Here is a 9,882-nt window from a genome sequence, read left to right as displayed (position 1 = left end):
CACCAGAAGTGACAAATGATAACAACTCGTTCATGAAAGAGTACAAAGTTTGCTTTGAAGGACTAGGATGTTTACCCGGAGAGGATATGCGTGGATTATTAGTGTCCCTCCTGTCCTGCATCCCTGTAGGAAAGTTCATTTGGACTGCGAGAAAAACTGAAAGACGAGCTAGCATGCATGGAAAAACTTGAGGTCGTCAAAAAGATAGATGAACCAACTGAATGGGTCAGCTAACTGGTAGTCATTCAAAAGAAAACAGGTGCTCTCAGAACGTGCCAAGACCCAAGAGACTTGAACAAAGCAATCAGAAGAGAACATTTCAAGTTGCCAACCAGGGAAGAAATCATGGCAGAGTTTGAGGGAGCAAAGTGGTTCAGTAAACTAGATACCTCGTCAGATTTTTGGCAGCTGGGGTAAGACAAAGAGAGCTCAAAACTCTGTACATTCAACACACCCAAAGGCAGGTACAGGTTTCTTCGCCTCCCATATGGAATTCGATCTGCACCTGAAGTCCATCATAAGACTATACACATGATCTACGAACACATACCAGGAGTAGAGACCATGATGGACAACATCATTGTCTGGGAGACTACTCAAGAGGAACATGACAAAAGACTGAGAGTGTTGAGTGAAACTTGAGAGACTAAATAAACTAATAACCTAATAAACTAACAAACTAAATAAAGACAAATGTGAGTTTGGAGTGAAGACACTTACCTTTGTGGTCAATGTCGTCAGTGAACAGGGAGTGAAGCCAGACCCAAAAAAAGACATCAGCTATAAACAACATGGAAAGACCAACCAACAAAGATGAAGTTAGGCGGTTCTTGGGATTTGTAATCTATCTGGCCAAATTTGTCCCAAAACTGGCAACCCTGACAATACCCCATAGGAGTCTTCTTGAACAGAAAAATGAATGGATTTGGTCTCATGAACAAGAGCAAGGTTTTCTGAAACTGAAAGACGTTTTGACACAAGAACCAGTGCTAAAGTTCTATGATCCAGGGAAGAGAACCAGAATTTCAGCGGGTGCATCACAGCATGGCTTGGGAGCAGTGCCGTTGCAGCAACACGAGGAGCAGTGGCTACCTGTAGCCTAAGCATCCAGAGCGTTGACAGGTGCAGAGTCCAGGTACGCTCAAATAGAAAAAGAACTATTAGCCAGCATGGACGCAGGTGAGCGGTTCCATCAATATGTCTGTAGCCAAACGTTTGAAGTGGAAACTGAACATAAACCATGGTGTCCATCTTGTCCAAAGCACTGAGTGATTGTCCTGTAAGGATACAGCGGATGTTAATCAGGCTGCAAAAATATGACCTGAACATGATGTACACAAAAGGAAAGTACATGTACACAGCAGACACTTTGTCTAGAGCAGTGGACACAGAGGAAAAAGAGGAAAGCGGAAAATGTGCAGAAATACAAGCATATCTGGACATGATTCTGACATCTCTGCCAGTAACTGTTGACTGAACAGAACAAATACGAACGGAGACAAATGCAGATGAAACCATTAAAGAACTGAAAAGAACAATACTCAAAGGATGGCCTGAAAACAAAAAAGAATGCCTTCAAAAATACAAGACTTCTGGAACTGCAGAACAAAGCTCACAGTGGTGGATGACAGTGTTAAAAGGAAGCAAGTTTGTCATTCCAACCTCCCTGCGCAAGCAGCTTCAAAGATACATGAAGGTCACCTTGGAGAGGTCAAGTGTAAACACAGAGCAAGGGATGTAATGTACTGGCCAAGAATCAACCAAGACATCAGCCAGATAACAGCTTCATGTGAACTTTGCCGCACTTACAGGCCGAAACTACAAGCTGAGCCACTGATGTCTCACCCAGTTCCACACAGACCTTATTGTAAGGTTGGAACTGATTTGTTTGACTGTAATGGTAAAAGTTACTTGGTGGTAACAGACTACTTTTCAAACTATCCTGAAGTGAGAGCGCTGCAGTCAACATCAAGTAAAGCAGTGATTAGTTTCCTGAAGTGTTTGTTTGCCAGACACGGTGTTCCTTGTGAGCTGTTTTCAGACAATGGACCACAGTTTTCCAGCAGTGAGTTTGCTGACTTTGCTAAAGATTGGGGGTTTAGACATGTAACATTAAGTCCAAACTGTCCAAAGTCCAATTGCTTAGCGGAAAGCTCAGTAAAGACTGTGAAGATTCTATTGAAAAAAGCACACGACAGAGATGACTTTTAAAAAAGTCTTCTGATCTACCGAGTACACCTCTACAAAATGGATTGTCACCAGCTCAGATGCTGATGGGAACGCACATTCGCTCCAACCTACCAGTACATGAAGACTTGTTGACCCCAAAGGCTGAGGGATCCCTGAGCTCTCTGGCAAGACCAAGACCCGGGGATCACATTACATCTGAGCCTGGGGGTGTCCATGTCCCTGTGGTGTGGGTTCTGGTCCTTTCCCCTGAGTGCTGGGCCTCGCCAAATTTCCAACTGTGGGTGAGCCTGGTCAGGCCACGTTTACAACACTTCTTTTGGACCCCCTCCTCCCCTGAGGGTCCTGCTCCTGGGCGGGGACGGCTGGCCCCTTCCCTGCTCTCTCCTGGACCAACCGTGGGCCGGGTGGGTGGCTGCCTGGAGCTCGGGTGGGTCTCCCTTGGGGGGGGTCCTGGCACCTACCTGGGGTTGGGGTGGGGGGATGCCCAGAACTCCTGAGTAGTGTTGGGGTGCTCGTTTGTGGCTGTGGGCATTATTCTGGGGCAGGGGGCTGCTTTCCTGGTTGGGCTGGAGCTTGCACTCTCCCCAGGGGGCCCTGGGGGCCCCCGTGGTCGTGCTGGCCTGGCCTGGGTGGCGGTTGTTCTCTATCTGGTACCGTGCGGGCGTTGGGGGGGGGGGGGGGGTTCCTCCTTCTTTTACATTCCATCATCCATTTTAGAAGAACATAAACACTCACTTGAGCACAGGTGTAGCTCACCTATGCACAAATATCATCTGAACCTCACCATCATAAGTATAACCATCCAGAAACTTTTTGCTTTATGCGGCTTCATGGTTTTACCCCCCCCCCCCCTTTCTATAATCAACCTACTATTCCCCCTCTCTCTAACATCCCTCTCTCTTTTTCCGTCCTTTCCTTTTCCGTTTTGTCCAACACAAAAGATTTTCAAATATGATTAAAACAAATAAAGTTTGGCATCGATTACTAAAGGGGTTTATTCAGACATACCTCTGGTTTGTCAGAAGATATATTATCCCTGTTGTTAAAGTAAAATATGTCCAGCACAAGAGGCCTTCAGCTCTCATCTGTTTGCCCAGCTGTTGGACAGGACAGGTTAAAAAAAAGACACTATAAAAAATATCTATTCAATTTTTAGTCTTTGAACCCATGGAAGCCCGATCATAGATCCTGTTTGAAGTGGGCAGTTCTGCTTGAGCCCAATAAAAAAACAAACAAACAAACAAAAAAACCTCAAGTTCCCACCTTTTCTTTAGTTAGCTTCAATTGTGTTTCTTGTTTAATCCTTGTGCTATCCTAGGCACTTTAACGTTGGGAGTTGGGTCATCTAGACCCACTAGACGCTGAATCTTTTTTCTTCAATGATTTGTGATCTTCACTGGTGTCCATGGATTACATGAAATCTTTCCACCTTTATCCACCTTTGTCATGGTAGGGAGAACACGTCAATGCAAAGGTGGGGTCATATAAGATAGCACAAGGGGTATATGTATGAAAATGCTGCCTTATGTAAAGCTTTGCTTTTTCTAGACATATTGCACACCTCCTCTCTCCCCAACACTGAAGGACACTTGGCAGATATGATGTTCTGGTTTGATGTGTCATTGCTTCAACTAAAGTGTATATTTGAATACCGTCCTTTAATCAAAACATTTTTTTTCACACCCCCAGGGTCTGGCAGAACAAGGGTGCTCGAACAACTGTGGCGTTTGTTACAATTGTTCTAGTACTTATTATTGTGAAGCAGAAGGGTTCAGTCAAGTCATCACCGTGGGGTATTTGTAGGGATGCATGAACTAAGAGATGGACTGAAATTAGGAAGGTAATCATTTATTTTCAAATTATTCAATTAAATGCTCAACCAAAAATGACAGAAAAAAAGCTCGCCAAGGAGTAGAAATGACCAAGTTCATTAAATGCTTCCTTCAAAAGAGATCAATACAATATAGATCTAACTTTCCACGCAACCCAGTCTCATCCTAAAATGTGTAGTAGCTACATTTGTCCACATGAAAATGCGTGAGAGTTTTACAAAAACGCCCCCTAAACTGTGAGGCGGATACGTTTCATTTTTCTATTCATTTTCTACAAGTCTTCTCAGGATCACGTGACTTTGGAGGTTTGGCCTGCCGTGAGCAAAAAACATGGCGGATGCACGTTCATTTTTCGGTGGAATATCCCATAAAACAAGATATTTTGAGGACTAATTTTTATTTTGACAACATTTCTAGTGAGAAATATACCATTTTCTTTTAAAATGTGCTTTCATGTTGGACATACAGTTTGTAGTTTGCTTGTTTCGTTCAACTTTTTCTCCCAAAGGCTCTGTGTTACGTTGGAGAAACACGTTAACTTTCATTCATATCTGCAGACGTGCGCGTGGGTCACGTGACTTATATGTTTCTCTTTTTTTCCGCAGAAAATTGTAAAATATGAGTGAATATGGACTGATTTATTTTTGAAAACATTTCTAGCAGTATATATCCCCTTTATTTTCATAATATCCATTCATTGCAGACATGCAGTTCGTAGTTTGTTTGTTACATTCAACTTTTCCTCAAGGATCTGAACGCGTCTGATCTTTTCCATAAATATATGCAGGCTGACGTGGGTCACGTGACGTGCCTTTCTCTTTTTTTCCTGTGGAAAATCTCGTAAAAAGGTACGTTGCGATTTATTAATTTCTTTTATTTACATTTCTAGGGACCCGTGTATAGGTTTTCTCGTTCCGTGTTGCTGTTGCGGCGATTAGGCTTTGATTGACATGTGACAACAAACCGGAAAAATGTTGAGTTCAGGGACTGACCAAAGAGTTCTTTAAATTGATTTTTCTGCATTTTAATTTATTTACACTACGAGTCTAATGGTGTGTGATAAAAAAAACCTATAAATATTATGATAAATGAGATGAAACAATTATTTTGATGGAGTTTATAAAATATTAGCATCTATTATATTCTTTTTTCTTTAACTGTCAATTTTTTTGACGTATCTCATATATTATAGTATTACAATGAAGTGCTCTAATTTATCTGTTAAAAAAGGTTTCATCACTGTTTCCTGTAGTAATTCTCAATAAAGTTTTAAATAGGATATATTAAATAGGATATATTATCTAAAGTAATCAGGCTTTTAAGCCTTCAATTTGCCCCAATTGACATGAAGTGCGCATTTCGAAAAGCCAGTGAACGCAGCGTCATACGGGCACCCCCACCCCACTCCCCCGAAAACCCCCGGATGAACCCGCAGGAAGGCGCGCGGCTGAAGAACTTCTTGGACAGCTGGAAGGTGGGCGATGCTTTGAACTTTTCTCTGTAGAAATGTAATGTTTAGATTTGGGAAACCAGAGATGGGTTTTTAGTAAAAACGTGTTGGCTGTTTAGGATTAACGTTGAATGACGAGGCGTTTTTCCATCTTAAATTTAAAAGGCCGCAGCATCACGGTGAAGGCCTCTTCTGTATAGAGGACGTGGGCGGAAACGTCACGTGGTCTCCGCAGAGGTAAGTTTCCTTTTGGGTCATTTAGCCAGAAACGGGGGTCTGCAGCCCTTTAAACAGCTAAGAGCCTTTCTAATGTCTCACTGTGCAGAACTCAGTAGGACACACAAGGTGTCTCTTCAGCGTTTAGAAAATCAAACACTCATTTGCATTTATGTTATTTTGGAAACTGGATAACTACTGGGGTTTACAAAGGCTTTTTTTTACACATTGTAGATTTTATGTTGTTAGTACATCTCAGCCAGTATTTCTTTAAAGGCCTATATCATGCAATATCAACTTTTTAAAATTTTAAAGTGTATTATAATGTTAATTCCTCACAAAAACTAATCCACAGCGGTATTTTGATCCATTCACGCATCTCTCAACATTCCTCTGAAACCCTCTGAGCACCAGCCCCTCCCAATTCACAATAAGAGGGTCCTCACATTGTGACGTCATCATAAGTGAGGAGCAGCCTCTTCCAGGAAGAGCCTGTGCAGCTAAACCGCCTCCAGGCTAACAGACACCCCCACTTCCTCAATGGAGCTAGCGGTGATCAGCAAAATGCTTTCATTACACAATATGCACATCCATCTTTGCAAAAGTTTGGATGGAAGAAACGCAGAAACGCTGCCGACGCCGACTCTAGGTTGATGTCATGAAATAGGCGACACCCACAAGAAGAGAAAGGCGGAGCCTCAGAGATCGAGGAAATAGTTTATTCTAAATGGCTAGCATGGTGTAGGCCCTCTAAATTGTGCGTATTGACCTCAAATTGATTTTTTGTGGTACGTTGTCAGGTTTAAAAAAATTGGTCATAAATGCTGGAATTTCTTAAAATATTGTGCATTACCGCTTGATAGATTATTGAAGCATTATGGGTACTGTAGTCAGGAGCCTGGCACAGTAATACTTTGCTTCAACTGTTGAGTAGATCACCAAGTTGAGTAAAGTTTGACTTATCTGACTGTTTTGTTTTGCGTGATGCACTGTGTCGTCTGAAAAATAGGATATTTGTTTGAATTAAAAACATTTTTATTTTTTGTCGGAGAACCACAAAGGAGGGGTCAAGGAGCCACTTGTGGCTGTGGAGCCTCAGGCTGCAAACCCCTGGTCTAAACAATTATGGCTGATTTGGCTGACCACATTTATTTATCCTAGCGTTGTCAACAAAGTTAAAGAGCCGCTCCAATGGAAGTCACGTTTTTAAGATCAAACATTTTTCTCATTATTGAGAACATTAACAAAAATATAAACATATACAGAATAATATAAGATTAAAACTGTTTCTGAGTATTTATTCAAATCTCGATGGATCAGGAGAAGATGAAACTCATTGTCTCAAAAAGCTCTTAGTTGTGACGCTCTAACTGCCATGAATGGGCCAAAGTCTCTACTCCGCTCCAATTCTGATGCATCCATTTGCAGACAAAAACCAGTAGATCCATTAATGTCCTGAGTTCCCTTGTCTGAGCTAGTATCTGGCTCAAAAGTGTACACATGGATAGCTCCAATGTTGCTCATTGATTTTTTTTTTTTGCTATGCTAATGTCGGCTAGGGCTTGTGAGGTGCTATAAGCTAGCGGGAGAGAGAATCAACAAACGGTTTATGGGAAATTAGCAGAGGCAAACATCTGCACCACAGCTCTGAGGTGAAATTCTTATGAGCTGCTGTGCTGCAGAAAAATGTCTTTAAAAACAAAATGATCGTAATTAAAAAAAACACTGGGAACGATTTTATAATAGCTAAAAATTCTGTTAGAAAGTCTGATTCCTGATTCTTGTATGTGTGTATGTATATACATAAAAGAACCTCGTGTTTTTTTCCCTTTCCTCTTTCAGACGGGTCAGTTATTTGGAGACAACATGCACAAATAGTTCCTGGACTGATTTTCTGCTAACTTTGAGATGGAGAGGCTGTCAGGTTCATCTGTTTCAGTGTCCTGCATGCTCTCCCTCCATGTTTGCCGTAGCAGTGGATGGAACTTGCAAAATGTACTGTTTTGAGAGCCAACTGGGGTGTGTAAAAAATTTTTCCACCTACATTTTTGATGGTATAAATGTTTTTCTTATGTAAACTTTTCTGTTCTTTTAGGCTCAGTGGTTATTTTGAAGATGCGTTTCTGACCAAAAACACTGTGGAGACCTCCTTTGTGAACTGCATTCATGGGGCAATAGAACATGTAAAGCTATTTTAATGTCTTCTTCCTTAAGAAAATGAACACGCCTGCCTATATGTCTTAATGTATTTTGTGTCATATCATCATGTTTATGTACAATATTCATTTGTTTTGATAGAATCCTGGAGATGTGGAGCAGGAAAGTTTGTGGCAGCACCAGAGTCCTCCAAAAAGTCTTCTGGCAAAGTAAATGAGGAAGGATCGCAGTCTGCCATCGTGGAGTTTTGCTGAAAGGACTGAACACGTTCCATCCATGCATCCATCTTCTTCCATTCATCCAGAACCAGGTTGTGAGGGCAGCAGTCTAAGCAAAGATGCCCACACTTCCCTCTCCTCCAGCTCCTCTTGGGGGACCCCGGGGCCAGCTGAGAGACGTAGTCTCCCCAGCGTGTCCTGGGTCTTCCTTAGGGCCTCTGCCCAGTGAGACATGCATGGAACCCCCCCCCAGGGAGGCGTCCTCCTCTGGATGTAGAGTGGAAGCGGCTCCACTCAGAGCTCTCTCCAGGTGAGCGAGCTTCCTGAACCTGTTCCGTTGAGATATTTTCATGAACCCCTTCTATTTGCAGAAACGGCTTTCTCCACAGACCTTGCAGTTCTTCTGCTCTGATGTAGTCTACGAGTTCTGATTGCATTTGGAGAAGGTTGGTTTTCCGTGTCCTGAGAGGCAGGACCTGTTGAACATGTGTCCTTTTCAAGTTCACTCTTGGATGTGTGAGGTAATAATTATCAACGGCTTATTTCTCATTATTCCTGTTGGAGTTTTTTTCTAATCCCTTATGTTTCAAAAGTTTGCAAACATACATTTTGGTTGAAATGATGAGGATCCGAGGATGAAATCAAGAAGGGACAACTTCAGGGAAAGGGACTGAACCGACTGAACAGCTTCCTCTCTTCAGCAGACACATCTTCCGAGTACATATGTGTCAAAAACTGGTAAATACTCATTGAAGATGCATCCTTTTTGTGTAATTTGTTTTCTCAGTTTAATACATTTTGATCCTTTCATTCTGCACAGACATCCTCGCCGTTCAGGCCGGTGGCTGGAACAAGCGGAAGTCAGAAAAGCTGGAGCAGACGTTACCAGAATGATACCTCCAGGTAAAGACTGTGGTAATGTTGTAGATAAATGTTGGCTTGTTTCTTTCATGTTACTCTCATGCTGTTGATGTGGAATATCTCTTGATTTCTTCAGTATTATTAATACATTAATCTCTTCCCACAAGGACCAATCAAAATGACCCAGAGAAAAATACTGAAGGGCTTTGTCTGAGCATCAGGAAAACAAGAATCAGCATATGGTAAAAATCTTTTGTAACCCTTGTGCTATCTTAGATGACCCCCCCCCCTTCCATTGAGGTGTTCTCCCTACCATGACAAAGGTGGATAAAGGTGAAAAGATTTCATGTAATCCATGGACACCAGTGAAGATCACAAATCATTGAAGAAAAAAGGTTCAGAGCACTGTCTAGTGGGTCTAGATGACCCAACTCCCAATGGTAAAGTGCCTAGGATAGCACAAGGGTTACACTTTCTAAAGTTGTTGCATAACTGATCAAGCATGATGTGATGGATTGCAGGTTATGGTGCCATGGTAAAGAACTAAAGGCTCTAGGATGTCATGCTGCTGACCAGACTGTGGTTGGTGAAGTCCAGCAGCAGTGCGGGTCCTTGAAGTGTGGTTGAAGAGCTCTCCTCCCAGCTTTTGGAAGGTTCTGCCCCGCAAAGCCAGGAGGTTTCTCTTTGTGATCTGCATGGATGTCCAGGGCTTGTGGCATTTATGTGTTTTCCTCTTCATTTCATTCTCAGGCAGCACAGAGGCCTTGATGGAGAGAGAACATGAGGGACTAATTGTCTGCTGAGGAGGAGACTTTCTGCAGTTCAAGCCCCAGCTCCACCCCTAAAAAAGGCTTATAAGAAGGAAAACCTCATTTCAACTTTGTACCAATAAATAAATGACTTTTAATTGAAATGAGAGATTTTTTTTCTGCACCGCACCAATGAAGGTTTTTTCAAC

The 9,882-nt window shown here is 42.3% G+C and overlaps 1 long non-coding RNA gene across 6 annotated transcripts; it reads left to right on the top strand.

Annotated features, from left to right (window-relative positions):
- The first annotated feature begins 4,621 nt into the window (after window positions 1-4,621).
- On the top strand, window positions 4,622-9,837 carry LOC111946862. 6 transcript variants are annotated; one of them, XR_002872658.1, is made up of 9 exons: window positions 4,622-4,870; window positions 5,390-5,709; window positions 7,531-7,707; window positions 7,784-7,871; window positions 7,987-8,584; window positions 8,657-8,801; window positions 8,884-8,966; window positions 9,092-9,166; window positions 9,446-9,837. It is a non-coding gene; the product is annotated as an uncharacterized LOC111946862 (long non-coding RNA). The 6 variants fall into 6 exon arrangements; XR_002872659.1 differs by lacking the exon at window positions 4,622-4,870 and having other exon boundaries at window positions 5,104-5,496; window positions 5,638-5,709; XR_002872661.1 differs by lacking the exon at window positions 4,622-4,870 and having other exon boundaries at window positions 5,104-5,709; window positions 7,987-8,373; window positions 8,435-8,584.
- The last annotated feature ends 45 nt before the right edge of the window (window positions 9,838-9,882 follow it).

Source organism: Oryzias latipes, chromosome 22 (genome assembly GCF_002234675.1).
Source record: "Oryzias latipes chromosome 22, ASM223467v1".
Taxonomy (NCBI): Eukaryota; Metazoa; Chordata; class Actinopteri; order Beloniformes; family Adrianichthyidae; genus Oryzias; species Oryzias latipes.
This window is presented reverse-complemented; position numbering and strand designations above follow the sequence as displayed.